We start from the raw sequence: 23,753 nt of genomic DNA on the forward strand, positions 1-23,753 counted from the left end.
CACCTCACAATGACTACATCACCGTCACTCTCACCCCCTCACACTCACTCCATCATGGTCACACTGACCCTACCCCCTCACACACACTCCATCACCGTCACCCTGACCCCCTCACAATCACTCCACCAATGTCACCCTCACCCGCTCACACTCACTCCATCAGCATCACCCTGACCCCCTCACAGCCACTCCATTACCATCACTCTGACCCCCTCACACTCACTATATCGCCACCATCCTGACCCCCTCACCCTCACTCCATGACCGTCACATTGGCCCCCTCACACTCACTCCCTTACTTTCACCCTGACCACCTCACAATCCCGATATCACCGTCACTCTCAACCCTTCATACTCACTCCATCACCGTCAAACAGATCCCCCTCACACTCACTCCATCACCGTCACCACTAATGCCTCACACACACTACATCACCATCACCCGGAACCCCTCACACTCTCTCCATGACCGTCACACTGGCCCCCTCACATTCACTCCATCACCGTCACCCTGCCCCCCTCACACTCACTCCATCACCCTCATCCTGACCCCATCACATTCACTCCTTCACCATCACCATGACACCTCACACTCACTCCATCACTGTCAACCTGTCCTCTCACACTCAAACCATCACGCTCACTTTGACACTCACACACACTCCATCACACTCACCCTGGCCCCCTCATACTCACTCCATCACTGTCATCCTGACCCCCTCACACTCACTCCATCATCGTCACCCTGAACCTATCACACTCACTCCATCACCATCACCGTAACCCCTTCACACTCACTCCATCACCCTCATCCTGACCCCATCACACTCACTCCATCACTGTCACACTGGCCCACTCACATACACACACATTCTCCAGCACACTGACACCCTCACAATCACTCCATCAGCGTCAAACTGACCGCCTCACAATCACTCCATCACCGTCACCCTGACACCCTCACACTCACTCCATCAATGTCACTCTGACCCCCTCACACTCACCGTATCACCGTCAACCTGACCCCCTCACACACACTCCAACACTGTCACCCTGACAGCCTCAGACACACTCCTTCACGGTCATCCTACCCTCCTCACACTCACTCCATCACCGTCTCCCAGCCCTCCGCACTCAATCCATCACTGTCACTCCCACCCCCTCACAATCACTCCATTAACGTCACCCTGACACCCTCAGTGTCACTCCATCACTGTCTCCCGGAGCGCCTCACACTTACTCCATCACCATTGCCCTGACCCCCTCACACTCACTCAATTACTTTCACCATGACCCCCTCAAACTCACTCCATCACCGTCAACTTGATTCCCTCACACTGACTCCATCACTGTCACCCTGACACACTCACACTCACTCCATCACTGTCACCCTGACCGCCTCACACTCACTCCATCACCGTCAGCCTGACACCCTCACACTCACTCCTTCACTGTCACATTGACCCCCTCACATATATTCCATCAACATCAACCGGACCCTCTCACTCTCACTCCATCACCGACATGCTTACCCAACTTACACTCACTCTATAGCGGCCATCCTGACCCCCTCACCCTCACTTCATGACCGTCACACTGGTCCCCTCACACTCACTCCATCACTGTCTCCCTGGCCCCCTCACACTCACTCCATCACTATCACATTGACCCCCTCACGGTCACTCTGTCACCGTCACTCTGACCCCTCACAATCACTCCATCACCGTCACACTGACCCTATCCCCTCACACTCACTCCATCATCATCACCCTGACCCGCTCAAACTCACTCCATCAATTTCAACCTGACCCCTTCACACCCACTCCACCACTGTCATTCTGACCCCCTCACACACACTCCATTCATGTTACCCTGACCCCCTCACGATCACCCATCACCGTCACTCTGACCCATTCACACTCACACTCATCACTGTAACCCTGATACCCTCACACTTGCTCCATCAGTGTCACCCTGACCACCTCACAATCACTATATCACCATCACTCTCGAAACCTCATACCCACTCCATCACCTTCAAACAGACCCCCCTCACACTCACTCCATCACCGTCACCACGACCCACTCGCACACACACCATCACCATCACCCGGACCCCCTCACTCTCACTCCATCACCGTCTTCTCACACCTCACACTCACTTTATCGCCGTCACCCTGACCCACTTCACACTCACTTCATGACTGTCACACTTGCCCCCTCACACTCACTCCATCACTGTCACACTGGCCCCTTCACAGTCACTCCATCACCGTCACTCTGAACCCTCACACCTACTCCATCAGCATCACTCTCACCACCTCACAATGACTACATCACCGTCACTCTCACCCCCTCACACTTATTCCATCATGGTCACACTGACCCTACCCCCTCACACACACTCCATCACCGTCACCATGACCCCCTCACAATCACTCCACCAATGTCACCCTCACCCGCTCACACTCACTCCATCAGCGTCACCCTGACCCCCTCACAGCCACTCCATCACCGTCACCCAGGCCCCCTCACACTTCTTCCATCACCGGCACTCTGACACCCTCACACTTACTCTATCACTGTCACACTGACCCCCTCACAATAAGTCCATCAGCGGCAACCTGATCACCTCACGGTCACTACATCACCGTCACTCACAACCCCTCACACTAACTCCACCAATGTCACCCTCACCCGCTCACACTCACTCCATCAGCGACACCCTGACCCCCTCACAGCCACTCCATCACCGTCACACAAAACCCCTCACACTCACTCCATCACTGTCAACCTGACGCCCTCACACGCACTCCATTCATGTCACCCTGACCCCCTCACACTCACTCCATCACCATCACTCTGAACCCCTCACACTCACTCCATCACCATCACCGTGACCACCTCGCAATCTCTCTATCACCGTCACCCTCACCCCTCACACTCACACCATCACTGTCACACTGACCCCCTCACAATCACTCCATCACGGTCACACTGACCACATCTCACTCACTCCATCACAGTCACCATGACCCCGTCACACTCATTCCATCACTGTCACACTGACTCCCGCTCAATCACTCCATCAGCGTCACCCTGACCAACTCACAATCACTCCATCACCGTCACTCTCAGCTGCTCACACTCACTCTATCACCGACACACTGACCCCATCACACGCACTCCATCACGGCCACCCTGACCCCCTCACACTCACTCCATACCTATCGTCCTGACCACCTCACACGCACTCCATTCATGTCACTCTGACCCCCACACTCACTCCATCACCGTCACCCTCACCGTCATACTCACTCCATCACTGTCACACTGACCGCCCTCACACTTACTATATCACCATCAACCTGCCCCTCTCATACTCACTCCATCACCGTCACGCTACCCCCTCACATTAACTCCATCAACGTCACTCTGACCCCTTCACAATCACTCCATTACTGTCGCCCTGAACCCCTCACAATCACTCTATCACCGTCACCCTCACCCACTCGCACTCACTCCATCACCGTCACACTGAACCCCACTCACCATCACTCCATCACCATCGCACTGACCCCCTCACACTCACTACATCACCATCACCCTCACCCCCTCAGACTCACATCATCACCGTCACTCTGAGTCCCTCACACTCACTCCAACCGTCACCCTGACCCCCTCACAATCTCTCCATCACCGTCACCCTGACCTCTTCACAATCACTCTATCACCGTCACACTGACCCCCCCTCACACTCAGTCCATCACCGTCACACTGACCCCCTCACACTCACTCCATCACCGACACCCTGACCCACCCACACTCACTCCATCACTGTCACCCAGACCCCTCACATTCACTCCATTATTGTCACCCTGACCCCCTCACACAAAGTCCTTCACTATCATCCTGACCCCCTTGCACTCAATCCATCACTGTCACCCTGACCCCTCTCAAGTCCATTCCATCACCATAACCCTGATCCCTTCACTCTCACTTCATCACTGTCAACCTGACCCCCTCACACTTCATCCATCACTGTAACCTTGACCCCCTCACCCTCACTCCATCACTGTCACCCTGAACCCCTCACACACACTCCATCACCGTCATCCTGACCCCCTCACACTCACTCCATCACTGTAACACTGACCATCACACAATCACTCCATCACAGTCAACCTGACCCTCACACAATCACTCCATCACCGTCACCCTAAGTTGCTCACTCTCGCACTATCACTGTCAACCAGACCCCCTCACACTCACTCCATCACCGCCACTCTGACCCCCTCACACTCACTCCACCACTTTAACCCTGACACCCTCACACTTACTCCATTACTGTTTCGCTGACTCCCTCACAATCAGTCCATCAGCGTCACCCTGACCACCTCACGATCACTATAGCACTGTCACTATCAACCCCTCACACTCACTCCATCATCGTCATCCTGACCCCCTTACAGCCACTCCATCACCGTCACCCAGACCCCCTCACGCTCACTCCATCAATGTCACCCTCACCCCCTCACACTCACTCCATAACCGTCACACTGACTTCCTCACACTCACTCCAGCACCGTCACCCTGACCCCCTCACACTCACTCCATCACTGAAACCCTGACACCCTCACACTTACTCCATCACTGTCACACTGACCCCCTCACAATCAGTCCATCAGCATCACCCTGACCACCTCACGATCACTACATCACCATCACTCACAACCACTCACACTCACTCCATCATCGTCATACAAACCCCCCTCACACTCACTCCATCACCGTCAACCTGACCCTCTCACACACACTCCATCACTGTCATCCTGATCACCTCACACGCACTCCATTCATGTGACCCTGACCCCCTCACACTCACTCCATCACCGTCACTCTGACCCCCTCACACTCACTCCATCACCGTCACCCTGACACCCTCGCAATCTCTCCATCACCATCACCCTGACCCCCTCGCAATTTCTCTATCACCGTCACCCCGATCCCTCACACTCACCCCATCACCATCACACTGACCGCCCTCACACTTACTATATCACCATCAACCTGCCCCTCTCATACTCACTCCATCACCGTCACGCTACCCCCTCACATTAACTCCATCAACGTCACTCTGACCCCTTCACAATCACTCCATCACCGTCGCCCTGAACCCCTCACAATCACTCTATCACCGTCACCCTCACCCACTCGCACTCACTCCATCACCGTCACACTGAACCCCACTCACCATCACTCCATCACCATCGCACTGACCCCCTCACACTCACTACATCACCATCACCCTCACCCCCTCAGACTCACATCATCACCGTCACTCTGAGTCCCTCACACTCACTCCAAACCGTCACCCTGACCCCCTCACAATCTCTCCATCACCGTCACCCTGACCTCTTCACAATCACTCTATCACCGTCACACTGACCCCCCCTCACACTCACTCCATCACCGTCACACTGACCCCCTCACACTCACTCCATCACCGACACCCTGACCCACCCACACTCACTCCATCACTGTCACCCAGACCCCTCACATTCACTCCATTATTGTCACCCTGACCCCCTCACACAAAGTCCTTCACTATCATCCTGACCCCCTTGCACTCAATCCATCACTGTCACCCTGACCCCTCTCAAGTCCATTACATCACCATAACCCTGATTCCTTCACTCTCACTCCATCACTGTCAACCTGACCCCCTCACACTTCATCCATCACTGTAACCTTGACCCCCTCACCCTCACTCCATCACTGTCACCCTGAACCCCTCACACACACTCCATCACTGTAACACTGACCATCACACAATCACTCCATCACAGTCAACCTGACCCTCACACAATCACTCCATCACCGTCACCCTAAGTTGCTCACTCTCGCACTATCACTGTCAACCTGACCCCCTCACACTCACTACATCACCGTCACTCTTACCCCCTCACACACACTCCACCACTGTAACCCTGACACCCTCACACTTACTCCATTACTGTCTCACTGACTCTCTCACAATCAGTCCATCAGCGTCACCCTGACCACCTCACGATCACTATATCACTGTCACTATCAACCCCTCACACTCACTCCATCATCGTCACTCTGACCCCCTCACACTCACTCCATCAGTTTCACCCTGACCCCCTTACAGCCACACCATCACCGTCACCCAGACCCCCTCACACTCACTCCATTAATGTCACCCTCACCCCCTCACACTCACTCCATAACCGTCACACTGACCTCCTCACACTCACTCCATCACTGAAACCCTGACACCCTCACACTTACTCCATCACTGTCACACTGACCACCGCACAATCACTCCATCAGCATCACCCTGACCCCCTCACACAACGTCCTTCACTGTCATCCTGACTCCCTCGCACTTACTCCATCACTGTCACCCTCACACCTCTCACATCCATTCCATCACCATAACCCTGACCCCCTCACTCTCACTCCATCACTGTCAACCTGACCCCCTCACACTTCATCCATCACTGTAACCTTGACCCTCACCCTCACTCCATCACTGTCACCCTGAACCCCTCACACACACTCTTTCACTGACATCCTGTCTCCCTCACACTCATGCCATTCCTGGCACCCTGACTCCCTCACAAACACTCCATCACCGTCCCTCTGACACACTCACACTCACTCCATCACTGTAACCCTGACCATCTCACAATCACTCCATCACAGTCAACCTGACCCCCACACAATCACTCCATCACCGTCACTCTGAACCCCTCACACTCACTCCATCACTGTAACCCTGACACCCTCACACTTACTCCATCACTGTCACACTGACCCTTTCACACACACTCCATCAAATTCACCCTCACACCTTCACACTCACTCCATCACCGTCACACTGACCCCCTCACACTCACACCATCACTGCAACCCTGAACATCTCAGAATCACACCATCGCCATCACCCTAAAATCCTCACACTCACTCCATCATCGTCACACTGACCCCCTCACTCTCACTCCATGACCGCCACCATGACCCCCTCACACTCATTCCATCACCATCACACTGACCACCGCACAATCACTCCATCAGCATCACCTTGACCAACTCACAATCACTCCATCACTGTCACTCTCAACCGCTCACACTCACTCCATCACCGACACACTGACCCCCTCACATTCACTCCATCACTGTCACCCTGACCCTCTCACACTCACTCCATCAACGCCAACCTGATCCCCTCAAACTCACTCCATATCTGTCATCCTGACCACCTCACACGCACTCCATTCATGTCACCCTGATGACCACACTCACTCTATCACCGTCACCCTCACCCCTCACACACACTCCATCACCTTCACCCACACAAACTCACACTCACACCATCACCGTCACACTGACCCCCTCACACTCACACTATCACTGCAACCCTGAACATCTCAGACTCACACCATCGCCATCATCCTGAAATTCTCACACTCACTCCATCACTGTCACACTGACCCCCTCACACTCACTCCATCACCGTCTCACTGACCCATTCACACTCACATTCATCATTGTAACCCTGATACCCACACACTTGCTCCATCACTGTCACACTGACCCCCTCACAAAGACTCCATCAGTGTCACCCTGACCACCTCACAATCACTATATCACCATCACTCTCGAACCCTCATACCCACTCCATCACCCTCAAACAGACCCCCCTCACACTCACTCCATCACTATCACGACGACCCCCTCACACACACACCATCACCATCACCCGGAACCCCTCACTCTCACACCATCACCATCTTCTCACACCCTCACACTCACTTTATCGCCGTCACCCTGACCCACTTCACACTCACTCCATGACTGTCACACTTGCCCCCTCACACTCACTCCATCACCGTCACTCTGACCCCTCATACTCAATCCATCAGCGTCACCCTCACCACCTCACTATGACTACATCACCATCACCCTCACCCCCTCACACTCACTCCATCATGGTCACACTGACCCTACCCCCTCACACACACTTCATCACCGTCACCCTGACCCCCTCACAGCCACTCCATCACTGTCACCCAGACCCCCTCACACTCACTCCATCACCAGCACTCTGACACCCTCACACTTAATCCATCACTGTCACACTGACCCCCTCACAATAAGTCCATCAGCGTCAACCTGATCACCTCATGATCACTACATCACTGTCACTCACAACCCCTCACACTCACTCCATCACCGTCACACAAACACTCCTCACTCTCACTCCATCACTGTCAACCTGACCCCCTCACACACACTCCATCACTGTCATCCTGACCCCCTCACACGCACTCCATTCATGTCACCCTGACCCCCTCACACTCACTCCATCTCCGTCATCCTGACCCCCTCACACTCACTCCATCACCGTCACCCTGACATCCTCGTAATCTCTCCATCACCGTCACTCTGACCCCCTTGCAATCTCTCTTTCACCATCACCCTCACCCCTCACACTCATTCCATCACCGTCACACTGACCATCCTCACACTTACTATATCACCGTCAAGCTGCCCCTCTCTCACTCACTCCATTACCATCACACTTACACCCTCACACACACTCCACCACCTTCACCCACACACACTCACACTCACTCCATCACCGTCACACTGAACCCCTCACACTCACACCATCACTGCAACCCTGAACATCTCAGACTCACACCATCGCCATCACCCTGAAATCATCACACTCACTCCATCATGTTCACACTGACCCACTCACTCTCACTCCATGACTGTCACACTGGCCCCCTCACACTCACTCCATCACCATCACCCTGGCCCACTCACACTCACTCCATCAGCATCAACCTGACCCCCTCACACTCACTCCATCACCGTCACCCTGACACCCTCGCAATCTCTCCACCACCGTCACCCTGACCCCCTCGCAATTTCTCTATCACTGTCACCCCGATCCCTCACACTCACCCCATCACCATCACACTGACCGCCCTCACACTTACTATATCACTTTCAACCCCCCCTCTCACACTCACTCCATTACCGTCACTCTGACCCCCTTACACACACTCCATCAAATTCACCCTCACACACTCACACTCACTCCATCACCGTCACACTGACTGTCTCACACTCACACCATCACAGTAACCCTGAACATCTCAGACTCACACCATCGCCATCACCCTGAAATCCTCACACTCACTCCATCATCGTCACATAGACTACCTCACTCATACCCCATGACCATCACAATGGCCCCCTCACACTCACTGCATCACCGTCACCCTGACCCCCTCACACTCACTCCATCACCGTCTCACTGACCACCGCACAATCACTCCATTATCGTCACCTTGACCCCCTTACACAAAGTCCTTCACTGTCATCCTGACTCCCTCGCACTTACTCCATCACTGTCACCCTCACACCTCTCACATCCATTCCATCACCATAATCCTGACCCCCTCACTCTCATTCCATCACTGTCAACCTGACCCCCTCACACTTCATCCATCACTGTAACCTTGACCCTCACCCTCACTCCATCACTGTCACCCTGAACCCCTCACACACACTCTTTCACTGACATCCTGTCTCCCTCACACTCATGCCATTCCTGTCACCCTGACTCCCTCACAAACACTCCATCACCGTCCCTCTGACCCCCTCACACTCACTCCATCACTGTAACCCTGACCATCTCACAATCACTCCATCACAGTCAACCTTAACCCCACACAATCACTCCATCACCGTCACTCTGAACCCCTCACACTCACTCCATCACTGTAACCCTGACACCCTCACACTTACTCCATCACTGTCACACTGACCCTCTCACACACACTCCATCAAATTCACCCTCACACATTCACACTCACTCCATCACCGTCACACTGACCCCCTCACACTCACACCATCACTGCAAACATGAACATCTCAGAATCACACCATCGCCATCACCCTGAAATCTTCACACTCACTCCATCATCGTCACACTGACCCCCTCACTCTCACTCCATGACCGTCACCATGACCCCCTCACACTCACTCCATCACCATCACACTGACCACCGCACAATCACTCCATCAGCGTCACCTTGACCAACTCACAATCACTCCATCACTGTCACTCTCAACCGCTCACACTCACTCCATCACCGACACACTGACCCCCTCACATTCACTCCATCACTGTCACCCTGACCCTCTCACACTCACTCCATCAACGTCAACCTGATCCCCTCATACTCACTCCATATATGTCATCCTGACCACCTCACACGCACTCCATTCATGTCAGCCTGACCACCACACTCACTCAATCACTGTCACCCTCACCCCTCACACACACTCCATCACCTTCACCCTCACACACTCACACTCACTCCATCACCGTCACACTGACCCCCTCACACTCACTATCACTGCAACCCTGAACATCTCAGACTCACACCATCGCCATCACCCTGAAATCCTCACACTCACTCCATCATCATCACACTGACCCCCTCACTCTTACTCCATGACTGTCACACTGGCCCACTAACACTCACTGCATCACTGTCACACTGACCCAATCACAATCACAGCATCACTGTCACCCTGACCGCCTTACTCTCACTCCATTACCATCAGGCTGACACCCTCACACACACTCCATCAACGTCACCTGGACCCGCTCACACTCACTCCATCACCGTCACCCTGACCCCCTCACACTTACTCCATCACCGTCACCCTGAAACACTCACACTCACTACATCACCGTCACCTTCACCACTCACACTCACACCATCACCGTCACTCTAACTCCCTCACACTCACTCCATCACTGTCAACCTGACCCCCTCACACTTCATCCATCACTGTAACCTTGACCCTCACCCTCACTCCATCACTGTCACCCTGAACCCCTCACACACACTCTTTCACTGACATCCTGTCTCCCTCACACTCATGCCATTCCTGGCACCCTGACTCCCTCACAAACACTCCATCACCGTCCCTCTGACACACTCACACTCACTCCATCACTGTAACCCTGACCATCTCACAATCACTCCATCACAGTCAACCTGACCCCCACACAATCACTCCATCACCGTCACTCTGAACCCCTCACACTCACTCCATCACTGTAACCCTGACACCCTCACACTTACTCCATCACTGTCACACTGACCCTTTCACACACACTCCATCAAATTCACCCTCACACCTTCACACTCACTCCATCACCGTCACACTGACCCCCTCACACTCACACCATCACTGCAACCCTGAACATCTCAGAATCACACCATCGCCATCACCCTAAAATCCTCACACTCACTCCATCATCGTCACACTGACCCCCTCACTCTCACTCCATGACCGCCACCATGACCCCCTCACACTCATTCCATCACCATCACACTGACCACCGCACAATCACTCCATCAGCATCACCTTGACCAACTCACAATCACTCCATCACTGTCACTCTCAACCGCTCACACTCACTCCATCACCGACACACTGACCCCCTCACATTCACTCCATCACTGTCACCCTGACCCTCTCACACTCACTCCATCAACGCCAACCTGATCCCCTCAAACTCACTCCATATCTGTCATCCTGACCACCTCACACGCACTCCATTCATGTCACCCTGACGACCACACTCACTCTATCACCGTCACCCTCACCCCTCACACACACTCCATCACCTTCACCCACACAAACTCACACTCACACCATCACCGTCACACTGACCCCCTCACACTCACACTATCACTGCAACCCTGAACATCTCAGACTCACACCATCGCCATCATCCTGAAATTCTCACACTCACTCCATCACTGTCACACTGACCCCCTCACACTCACTCCATCACCGTCTCACTGACCCATTCACACTCACATTCATCATTGTAACCCTGATACCCACACACTTGCTCCATCACTGTCACACTGACCCCCTCACAAAGACTCCATCAGTGTCACCCTGACCACCTCACAATCACTATATCACCATCACTCTCGAACCCTCATACCCACTCCATCACCCTCAAACAGACCCCCCTCACACTCACTCCATCACTATCACGACGACCCCCTCACACACACACCATCACCATCACCCGGAACCCCTCACTCTCACACCATCACCATCTTCTCACACCCTCACACTCACTTTATCGCCGTCACCCTGACCCACTTCACACTCACTCCATGACTGTCACACTTGCCCCCTCACACTCACTCCATCACCGTCACTCTGACCCCTCATACTCAATCCATCAGCGTCACCCTCACCACCTCACTATGACTACATCACCATCACCCTCACCCCCTCACACTCACTCCATCATGGTCACACTGACCCTACCCCCTCACACACACTTCATCACCGTCACCCTGACCCCCTCACAGCCACTCCATCACTGTCACCCAGACCCCCTCACACTCACTCCATCACCAGCACTCTGACACCCTCACACTTAATCCATCACTGTCACACTGACCCCCTCACAATAAGTCCATCAGCGTCAACCTGATCACCTCATGATCACTACATCACTGTCACTCACAACCCCTCACACTCACTCCATCACCGTCACACAAACACTCCTCACTCTCACTCCATCACCGTCAACCTGACCCCCTCACACACACTCCATCACTGTCATCCTGACCCCCTCACACGCACTCCATTCATGTCACCCTGACCCCCTCACACTCACTCCATCTCCGTCATCCTGACCCCCTCACACTCACTCCATCACCGTCACCCTGACATCCTCGTAATCTCTCCATCACCGTCACTCTGACCCCCTTGCAATCTCTCTTTCACCATCACCCTCACCCCTCACACTCATTCCATCACCGTCACACTGACCATCCTCACACTTACTATATCACCGTCAAGCTGCCCCTCTCTCACTCACTCCATTACCATCACACTTACACCCTCACACACACTCCACCACCTTCACCCACACACACTCACACTCACTCCATCACCGTCACACTGAACCCCTCACACTCACACCATCACTGCAACCCTGAACATCTCAGACTCACACCATCGCCATCACCCTGAAATCATCACACTCACTCCATCATGTTCACACTGACCCACTCACTCTCACTCCATGACTGTCACACTGGCCCCCTCACACTCACTCCATCACCATCACCCTGGCCCACTCACACTCACTCCATCAGCATCAACCTGACCCCCTCACACTCACTCCATCACCGTCACCCTGACACCCTCGCAATCTCTCCACCACCGTCACCCTGACCCCCTCGCAATTTCTCTATCACTGTCACCCCGATCCCTCACACTCACCCCATCACCATCACACTGACCGCCCTCACACTTACTATATCACTTTCAACCCCCCCTCTCACACTCACTCCATTACCGTCACTCTGACCCCCTTACACACACTCCATCAAATTCACCCTCACACACTCACACTCACTCCATCACCGTCACACTGACTGTCTCACACTCACACCATCACAGTAACCCTGAACATCTCAGACTCACACCATCGCCATCACCCTGAAATCCTCACACTCACTCCATCATCGTCACATAGACTACCTCACTCATACCCCATGACCATCACAATGGCCCCCTCACACTCACTGCATCACCGTCACCCTGACCCCCTCACACTCACTCCATCACCGTCTCACTGACCACCGCACAATCACTCCATTATCGTCACCTTGACCCCCTTACACAAAGTCCTTCACTGTCATCCTGACTCCCTCGCACTTACTCCATCACTGTCACCCTCACACCTCTCACATCCATTCCATCACCATAATCCTGACCCCCTCACTCTCATTCCATCACTGTCAACCTGACCCCCTCACACTTCATCCATCACTGTAACCTTGACCCTCACCCTCACTCCATCACTGTCACCCTGAACCCCTCACACACACTCTTTCACTGACATCCTGTCTCCCTCACACTCATGCCATTCCTGTCACCCTGACCCCCTCACAAACACTCCATCACCGTCCCTCTGACCCCCTCACACTCACTCCATCACTGTAACCCTGACCATCTCACAATCACTCCATCACAGTCAACCTGACCCCCACACAATCACTCCATCACCGTCACTCTGAACCCCTCACACTCACTCCATCACTGTAACCCTGACACCCTCACACTTACTCCATCACTGTCACACTGACCCTCTCACACACACTCCATCAAATTCACCCTCACACATTCACACTCACTCCATCACCGTCACACTGACCCCCTCACACTCACACCATCTCTGCAAACATGAACATCTCAGAATCACACCATCGCCATCACCCTGAAATCTTCACACTCACTCCATCATCGTCACACTGACCCCCTCACTCTCACTCCATGACCGTCACCATGACCCCCTCACACTCACTCCATCACCATCACACTGACCACCGCACAATCACTCCATCAGCGTCACCTTGACCAACTCACAATCACTCCATCACTGTCACTCTCAACCGCTCACACTCACTCCATCACCGACACACTGACCCCCTCACATTCACTCCATCACTGTCACCCTGACCCTCTCACACTCACTCCATCAACGTCAACCTGATCCCCTCATACTCACTCCATATATGTCATCCTGACCACCTCACACGCACTCCATTCATGTCAGCCTGACCACCACACTCACTCAATCACTGTCACCCTCACCCCTCACACACACTCCATCACCTTCACCCTCACACACTCACACTCACTCCATCACCGTCACACTGACCCCCTCACACTCACTATCACTGCAACCCTGAACATCTCAGACTCACACCATCGCCATCACCCTGAAATCCTCACACTCACTCCATCATCATCACACTGACCCCCTCACTCTTACTCCATGACTGTCACACTGGCCCACTAACACTCACTGCATCACTGTCACACTGACCCAATCACAATCACAGCATCACTGTCACCCTGACCGCCTTACTCTCACTCCATTACCATCAGGCTGACACCCTCACACACACTCCATCAACGTCACCTGGACCCGCTCACACTCACTCCATCACCGTCACCCTGACCCCCTCACACTTACTCCATCACCGTCACCCTGAAACACTCACACTCACTACATCACCGTCACCTTCACCACTCAAACTCACACCATCACCGTCACTCTAACTCCCTCACACTCACTCCATCACCGTCACCTGACCCCCTCACAATCTCTCCATCACCGTCACCCTGACCCCTTCACAATCACTCTATCACCATTACTCTGACCCCCTCACACTCACTCCATCAGTGTCACCCTGACCCCATCACAGCCACTCCATCACCGTCAACCAGACCCCCTCACATTCACTCCATTATTGTCACCCTGACCCCCTCGCACTCATTCCATCACAGTCACACTGACCTCCTCATACTCATTCCATCATCGTCACCCTGACCCCCTCACACAAACTCCTTCACTGTCATCCTGACTCCCTCGCACTCACTCCATCACTGTCACCCTGACCCCTCTCACATCCCTTCCATCAACATAACCCTGACCCTCTCACTCTCACTCCATCACTGGCAACCTGACCCCCTCACACTTCATTCATCACTGTAACCTTGACCCCCTCACCTCACTCCATCACTTTCACCCTGAACCCCTCACACTCACTCCATAACCATCACCCTGAACCCCTCACACACACTCTTTCACTGTCATCCTGTCTCCCTCACACTCACGCCATCACTGTCACCCTGACTCCCCCCCACACACTCCATCACTGTCACACTGACCCCTCACATTCACTCCATCACCATCAGCCTGACCCCCTATTACTCACTCATCAACATCTTCCTGATCCCCTCAATCTCACTTCATCACTGTCACACTGACCGCCTCACACTCACACCATCACTGTCACCCTGACCCCCTCATACACACTCCATCAATATCACCTTGACCCCCTCCCAGTCATGCCCGAAACGTCGATTCTCCTGTTCCTTGGATGCTGCCTGACCTGCTGCACTTTTCCAGCAACACATTTTGAGCTCTTAACTCCAGCATCTGCAATCCTCACTTTCTCCCCTCACACTCACTCCATCACTGTCATCCTGACCCCCTCACACTTCATTCATCACTTTTACTTTGACCCCCTCACACACACTCCAGCACCATCACCCTGACACACTCACACTCAGTCCATCACTGTCACCCTGACCGCTTCACACTCGCTCCATCACCGTCAGCCTGACACCCTCACACTCACTCAATCATTGTCACACTGACCTCTCACACACACTCCATCACCATCACCCAGACTCCCTCACTCTCACTCCACCCCTTACACTCACTCTATCACCTCCAACCTGACCCCCTCACACTCACTCTATCACCGTCACCCTGACCCTCTCACACTCACTCTATCACTGTCACCCTGACCCCTCACATTCACTCCATCATCATCACCCTGACCCCTTCACACAAACTCCTTCACTGTCATCCTGAACCCCTCGAACTCACTCCATCACTGTCGGCCTGACCCCTCTCACACTCATTCCATCACCATCACCCTGACCCTCTCACTCTCACTCAATCAATGTCAACCTGACCCCCTCACACTTCATCCATCACTGTAACCTTGGTCCCCTTGCACTCACTCCATCACTGTCACCCTGACCGCCTCACACTCACTCCATAACCGTCACCCTGAATCCCTCACACACCCTCTTTCACTGTCATCCTGTCTCCCACACACTCACACCATCACTGTCACCCTGACTACCTCACACACACACCATCACCATCACCCTGACCCCCTCACACTCACTCCATCACTGTAACCCTGACCATCTCACAATCACTCCATCACAGTCAACCTGACCCCCACACAATCACTCCATCACCGTCACTCTGAACCCCTCACACTCACTCCATCACTGTAACCCTGACACCCTCACACTTACTCCATCACTGTCACACTGACCCTCTCACACACACTCCATCAAATTCACCCTCACACACTCACACTCACTCCATCACCGTCACACTGACCCCCTCACACTCACACCATCACTGCAAACATGAACATCTCAGAATCACACCATCGCTGTCACCCTGAAATCTTCACACTCACTCCATCATCGTCACACTGACCCCCTCACTCTCACTCCATGACCGTCACCCTGACCCCCTCACACACACTCCATCAATATCACCTTGACCCCCTCCCAGTCATGCCCGAAACGTCGATTCTCCTGTTCCTTGGATGCTGCCTGACCTGCTGCACTTTTCCAGCAACACATTTTGAGCACTTAACTCCAGCATCTGCAATCCTCACTTTCTCCCCTCACACTCACTCCATCACTGTCATCCTGACCCCCTCACACTTCATTCATCACTTTTACTTTGACCCCCTCACACACACTCCAGCACCATCACCCTGACACACTCACACTCAGTCCATCACTGTCACCCTGACCGCTTCACACTCGCTCCATCACCGTCAGCCTGACACCCTCACACTCACTCAATCATTGTCACACTGACCTCTCACACACACTCCATCACCATCACCCAGACTCCCTCACTCTCACTCCATCACCGATACCCTCACCCCTTACACTCACTCTGTCACCTCCAACCAGACCCCCTCACACTCACTCCATGAACGTCACACTGGCCCTCTCACAATCACTCCATCACCGTCACCCTGGCCCCCTCACACTAACTCAAACACCATCACACTGAGCCCCTCACAGTCACTCCATCACCTTCACACTGACCCCCACACACTCACTCCATCACCGTCACTCTGACCCCCCGCACTCCCTCCATCACCGACACCCTGACCCCCTCACATTCACTCCATCACCATCAGCCTGACCCCCTTGCACTCTCACGATCAACGTCACCCTGATCCCCTCACACACACTCTATCACCATCACCCTGACCCTCTCACACTCACTCTATCACTGTCATCCTGACCCCTCACATTCACTCCATCATCATCACCCTGACCCCTTCACACAAACTCCTTCACTGTCATCCTGAACCCCTCGAACTCACTCCATCACTGTCGGCCTGACCCCTCTCACTCTCATTCCATCACCATCACCCTGACCCTCTCACTCTCACTCCATCACTGTCAACCTGACCGCCTCACACTTCATCCATCACTGTAACCTTGGTAATCTTGCACTCACTCCATCACTGTCACCCTGACCGCCTCACACTCACTCCATAACCGTCACCCTGAATCCCTCACACACCCTCTTTCATTGTCATCCTGTCTCCCACACACTCACACCATCACTGTCACCCTGACTCCCTCACACACACTCCATCACCGTTACCATGACCCCCCCACACTCACTCCATCACTGTAACCCTGACCATCTCACAATCACTCCATCACCATCACCCTGACCCCCTCACAATCACTCCGTCACCGGCACCCTGACCCCCTCATACTCACTCCATCAACGGCACACGGACCCCCCTCTCACTCACTGCATTACCATCACACTGACCCCCTCACACACACTCCATTACCGTCACCATCATCTCCTCACACTCACACTATCACCGTCAACCTCACCCCCTCACACTCACACCATCACTGTAATCCTGACCCCCTCACACTCACAGAATCACTGTCACCCTAACCGCCTCACTCTCACTCTATCACCATCAGCCTGACACCCTCACACATACTGCATCAACGTCACCCTGACCCCCTCACACTCACTCCATCACCGTCACCCTGACCCCCTCACACTCACTCCATCACCGTCACCCTGACCCCCTCACACTCACTCGATCACCATCACCCTGACCCCCTCATACTCACTCCATCAACGGCACACAGACCCCCCTCTCACTCACTGCATTACCATCACACTGACCCCCTCACACACACTCCATTACCGTCACCATGATCTCCTCACACTCACACTATCACCATCAAGCTCACCCCCTGACACTCACACTATCATTGTAATCCTGACCCCCTCACACTCACACCATCACCGTCACCCTCACACCCTCAAACTCACTCCATCACCATCACCCTGACACCCTCATACTCATTCCATCACCGTCACACTGAACCCCTCACACTCACTCCATCGCCGCCACACTGACCCACTCACACTCACAGAATCACTGTCACCCTGACCGCCTCACTCTCACTCCATCACCATCAGCCTGACACCCTCACACACACTGCATCATCGTCACCCTGACCCCCTCACACTCACTCCATCACCGTCACCCTGACCCCCTCACACTCACTCCATCACCGTCACCCTAACCCCCTCACCCACGCTCCTTCATTGTCATCCTGACCCCCTTACACTCTCACCATCAACGTCACCCTGACCCCCTCACACACACTCCATCACTGTCACCCTGGCCACCTCACCCTTAATCCATCACCGTCACCCTGAACCCCTCACACTCTCTTCTATCACTGTCACCCAGACCCCTCACATTCACTCCATCATCGTCACCCTGATCCCCTCACACAAACTCATTCACTCTCATCCTGAACCCCTCGCACTCACTCCATCACTGTCACCCTGACCCCCTCACATTCACTCCATCATCGTCACCCTGAACCCCTCACACAAACTCCTTCACTGTCATCTTGACCCCCTTGAACTCACTCCATCACTGTCACCCTGACCCCTCTCACACTCATTCCATCACCATCACCATGACCCTCTCACTCCCACTCCATCATTGTCAACCTGACCCCCTCACACTTCATCCATAACTGTAACCTTGACCCACTTGTACTCACACCATCACTGTCACCCTGACCGCCTCACACTCACTCCATAACCGTCACCCTGAATCCCTCACACACACTGTTTCACTGTCATCCTATCTCCCACATACTCACACCATCACTGTCACGCTGACTCCCACACACACACTCCATCACCGTCACCATGTCCCCCCCACACTCAATCCGTCACTGTAACCCTGACCATGTCACAATCACTCCATCACCATCACCCTGACCCCCACACAATCACTCCGTCACCAGCACCCTGACCCCCTTACACTCACTCCATCAATGGCACACGGACCCCCCTCTCACTCACTGCATTACCATCACACTGACCCCCTCACACACACTCCATCACCGTCACCATCATCTCCTCACACTCACACTATCACCGTCCACCTCACCCCCTCACACTCACACCATCACCATCACCCTCACACCCTCAAACTCACTCCATCACCATCACTCTGACACCCTCATACTCATTCCATCACCGTCACATTGAACCCCTCACAGTCACTCCATTACCGTCACCCTCATCCCCTCACAATCTCACCATCAACATCACCGTGACACATCACACTCACTTCATTGCTGTCACAGTGACCCCCTCACAATCACTTCATGACCGTCACCCTGACCACCACACACTCATTCCATCACCGTCACACAGATCCCCTCACACTCACTCCATTACCGTCACCCTGGCACGCTCACACTCACTCCATCACCGTCACCCTCATTCCCTCACAATCACACCATCACCGTCACACCCATCCCCTCACACTCACTCCATCACCCTCACCCTGACCCCCTCACTCTCACTCCATCACTGTCAACCCTACCCCCTCACACGCACTCCATCACTGTCATCCTCACTCCTTCTCCCACACTCCATTCATGTCACCCTGACCTCCTCACACTCACTCCATCACCATCACCCTCGCCCCCTCACAATCACTCTATCACTGTCACCCTGACCCGCTCACAATCACTATCACCGGCACCCTCACCCCCTCACACTCAGTCCATCACCATCACACTGACCCCCCTCACATTCACTCCAATCCCGTCACACTGACCCCCTCAAACTCACTCCATCACCGTCACCCTGACCCCCTCACTCTGACTCCATCACCATCACCCTGATCCCCTCACACTCACTCTATCTCTGTCACTCTGACGCCCTCACACTCACTCCATCACCTTCACCTTGACTCAGTCACACTCACATCATCACTGTAACCCTGACCCCGTCACACTCACAACATCACCCTCACCCTGACCAGCTGAAACTCACTCCATCACCGTCACCCTGACACCCTCACAAACACTCCTTCATTGTCATCCTGATTCCCTCACACTCACTCCATCACCATCTCCCTGACCCCCTCAAACTCAATCCATCACTGTCACTCTCACCCCCTCATAATCACACCATTAATGTCACCCTGACACCCTCACTGTCACTCCATCACTGTCTCCCTCACCCCCTCACGCTTACTCCATCACCGTCTGCCTGACCCTGTCACACTCACTCCATCACCGTCAGCCTGATCCCCTCACACTCACTCATCACTACCTCCCTGTCCCCCTCACTCTCACTCCATCTCCGTCACCCTGACCGCTTCACACTCACACCATCACCGTCACCCTGACCCCTTCACAATCACTCTATCACCATTACTCTGACCCCCTCACACTCACTCCATCAGTGTCACCCTGACCCCCTCACAGCCACTCCATCACCGTCAACCAGACACCCTCACATTCACTCCATTATTGTCACCCTGACCCCCTCACACTCATTCCATCACAGTCACACTGACATCCTCATACTCACTCCATCATCGTCACCCTGACCCCCTCACACAAACTCCTTCACTGTCATCCTGACTCCCTCGCACTCACTCCATCACTGTCACCCTGACCCCTCTCACATCCCTTCCATCACCATAACCCTGACCCTCACACTGTCACTCCATCACTGTCAACCTGACCCCCTCACACTTCATTCATCACTGTAACCTTGACCCCCTCACCTCACTCCATCACTTTCACCCTGAACCCCTCACACTCACTCCATAACCATCACCCTGAACCCCTCACACACACTCTTTCACTGTCACCCTGACTCCCCCACAGAAACTCCATCACTGTCACCCTGACCCCTCACATTCACTCCATCACCATCAGCCTGACCCCCTATTACTCACTCATCAACATCTTCCTGACCCCCTCAATCTCACTTCATCACTGTCAAACTGACCGCCTCACACTCACACCATCACTGTCACACTGACCCCCTCACACACACTCCATCAATATCACCTTGACCCCCTCCCAGTCATGCCCGAATCGTCGATTCTCCTGTTCCTTGGATGCTGCCTGACCTGCTGCACTTTTCCAGCAACACATTTTGAGCTCTTAACTCCAGCATCTGCAATCCTCACTTTCTCCCCTCACACTCACTCCATCACTGTCATCCTGACCCCCTCACACTTCATTCATCACTTTTACTTTGACCCCCTCACACACACTCCAGCACCATCACCCTGACACACTCACACTCAGTCCATCACTGTCACCCTGACCGCTTCACACTCGCTCCATCACCGTCAGCCTGACACCCTCACACTCACTCAATCATTGTCACACTGACCTCTCACACACACTCCATCACCATCACCCAGACTCCCTCACTCTCACTCCATCACCGATACCCTCACCCCTTACACTCACTCTGTCACCTCCAACCTGATCCCCTCACACTCACTCCATGAACGTCACACTGGCCCTCTCACAATCACTCCATCACCGTCACCCTGGCCCCCTCACACTCACTCAAACACCATCACACTGACCCCCTCACAGTCACTCCATCACCGTCACTCTGACCCCCCACACTCCCTCCATCACCGACACCCTGACCCCCTCACATTCACTCCATCACCATCAGCCTGACCCCCTTGCACTCTCACGATCAACGTCACCCTGATCCCCTCACACACACTCTATCACCGTCACCCTGACCCTCTCACACTCACTCTATCACTGTCACCCTTACCCCTCACATTCACTCCATCATCATCACCCTGACCCCTTCACACAAACTCCTTCACTGTCATCCTGAACCCCTCGAACTCACTCCATCACTGTCGGCCTGACCCCTCTCACTCTCATTCCATCACCATCACCCTGACCCTCTCACTCTCACTCCATCACTGTCAACCTGACCGCCTCACACTTCATCCATCACTGTAACCTTGGTCCCCTTGCACTCACTCCATCACTGTCACCCTGACCGCCTCACACTCACTCCATAACCGTCACCCTGAATCCCTCACACACCCTCTTTCACTGTCATCCTGTCTCCCACACACTCACACCATCACTGTCACCCTGACTCCCTCACACACACTCCATCACCGTTACCATGACCCCCCCACACTCACTCCATCACTGTAACCCTGACCATCTCACAATCACTCCATCACCATCACCCTGACCCCCTCACAATCACTCCGTCACCGGCACCCTGACCCCCTCATACTCACTCCATCAACGGCACACGGACCCCCCTCTCACTCACTGCATTACCATCACACTGACCCCCTCACACACACTCCATTACCGTCACCATCATCTCCTCACACTCACACTATCACCGTCAACCTCACCCCCTCACACTCACACCATCACTGTAATCCTGACCCCCTCACCCTCACAGAATCACTGTCACCTTAACCGCCTCACTCTCACTCTATCACCATCAGCCTGACACCCTCACACACACTGCATCAACGTCACCCTGACCCCCTCACACTCACTCCATCACCGTCACCCTGACCCCCTCACTCTCACTCCATCACTGCCACCCTGACCGCCTCACACTCACTCCATCACTG

The sequence above is a fragment of the Chiloscyllium punctatum genome, chromosome 17 (genome assembly GCF_047496795.1).
Source record: "Chiloscyllium punctatum isolate Juve2018m chromosome 17, sChiPun1.3, whole genome shotgun sequence".
In the NCBI taxonomy this organism is placed as follows: Eukaryota; Metazoa; Chordata; class Chondrichthyes; order Orectolobiformes; family Hemiscylliidae; genus Chiloscyllium; species Chiloscyllium punctatum.